Source organism: Pinus tabuliformis, chromosome 3_1 (assembly GCF_031772625.1).
Source record: "Pinus tabuliformis cultivar Carrire ecotype Pingquan chromosome 3_1, CPIR1, whole genome shotgun sequence".
NCBI classification, from domain to species: domain Eukaryota; kingdom Viridiplantae; phylum Streptophyta; class Pinopsida; order Pinales; family Pinaceae; genus Pinus; species Pinus tabuliformis.
In genome coordinates, this window is record NC_142301.1 from 811,445,313 (window position 1) to 811,447,440 (window position 2,128).

Below are 2,128 nucleotides of genomic sequence, written 5' to 3' on the forward strand. Positions count from 1 at the left end.
AAGAAGCTTGATGACAAAAATTGCGCAATGCACAGTTTAGTCTTGGGCCAAGGCCGGGAGAGACTGCACATTGTGTAGTCTCAGTGGCCAAGATGGGAGGCTAGCTCCTGGAACTACACAGTGCGTAATTGGAGCCAGGTCAGGACAAGATTTGTGCAATTCCAGAAGCCAAGGCAGAGGCCTTGAGCTCCCAGATTGCGCAATGCATGTAGTGAAGTGTGAGATCCTAGAAAGGGGGGTCCAGATCTGCCCAAGGGGAGTGTGAAAATAAAGTAGATCTGAAATATGGTGAGATTTTGAGTGTAGATATGACTAAGTATTGATTCATGCATGTGAAACAAGTGCAAGAATCAATTAAACTGAAGGAAAATGAAGCATGTGAAGAGAATTTCCGCAACGACGACCATTGGTGCAAAAACAGGGTAACACATGTGACACTTGAGAAAGGAGATCTAAAACTTGAAACAAAACTTCTACAAGCTCAAGCAATTTAAAACACAAACATTCGTTCAAAGAAATAAGTGAAACAACACTCTCACAAGCTAAACAACAAAAAGAGACAGAAAAACTAGTGAAAGATTAGAAAATCAAAACTCACTCAGAAAAGCAACGACGATCACACCGAAGGTTCCTTGATCCCCTCGGGAATGCTAGAGCTCCAAGATAGAGTGTGCAAATGAGCTCTAGCAGTGTCAATTAAATAGATTTGGTCAATTTAGGGTTTATGACGCACATGCCAAAAATGATGGAAAAAGCGACACTTGGTAGCAGTTTCCAAAATAACTCAAGTGCCTCCTTCAGGTTGCTAAAAATAGATCCCTATCTTTTAGGGGTTCTTTTTTATTTTTTTATTTTCCGAGAAAAATTGCCATGCATTTCTTGGAAAGATTGCACAGTTCTGGGAAGACGCGAGCAACTCTCTGGCTCATGCATTGTGCAGTTTCTGAGAATAGTGGGTTCTGTGCAATTTCTGGGCTGAATGGCTCTGGGTTGCCTCTCATGCATGTGAAATTTCCCAGCTCAAGGCTAGCTTCCATCCAGTACTATGCATTTTCTGAGCTCAAGGCTCACTGGCAATCAGGACTACACAATTCCCAAGAGTAAGGCCAGTTTCCCTCAAGAATTGCACAGTTCTCCAAGGCAAGCCTGTAACTGTTGAAATATCAAGTCAAGAGATCAACTTGTGGGTTAGAAAAAAGAAATATGTGAGCAAACACAAGCCAAGATGAAAAAAATAAGGCTCAATTGAAGCGCAAGTACCTGGATCAGTGCAAGATAAGTTGTTGCGGTTTAGAAGGAAGGCTCCAAAATCGAAGCATAGGAAAAATTTTGGAGGGTGGTTGTAACCGCTACAACAATACCCTAACAAAGGATTACAAGAAGAGGAGGTTCATTCCTTAAGTGTTGGCAAGGATGGATTTTTTTCAACGAAGAAGCCCACTATATTTTTCCCAACACGTTTAGAATTGCATCAATTGGAACATATTTCTTGACAACCATTGTGGTAGAGGAGGACCTAGGTTTACTACATTTTCTCTAGTGGAACAATGGATCTTACACAGGGGGGATGTGGGGGTGGGGGGAGAGTATAGGACACAATGTGTAGTGAGTGAGGGGGAAGGAGAGCTTCTAGGGGGGAAATTACAATGACAAGACAAAGAGGGTGGGGGAGTCGAGGATTCATAGTTGCCTTCATCACTAGAGTTAATGCAAACAAAACACACAAGATCGGGAGGATGGCTAGGTGTGTGTCTAGGTATAAAGAATTGATAAGTGTGGTAATCAGACTACGAGTGAAAGATATAAGGTCTAGTCAGGCTTGTCGTGTAATCCACTAGCTCTGTCTCATCCGAGGAGTTCATCGTAAAGTTTTCTAGGTTGCATGCCAAGTCAGGAGGACACTAGAGAAAAAAATGTTATAGGGAAAATTTTGAAGATGCAGTGGCTAGATTGAAAGGGGGGACACTTTATAGTGTGGTGTCATTCGAAGTCTATGAGGATAATCTCTTTAGGCCCAAAGACCGCATTAGACCCAGTTAAACCCATTCTTCAAATTACAACCTCTCTTATATATACACATATAAAATGTTTTATATACCATAAAATATATATGTACACATCAAGTAAT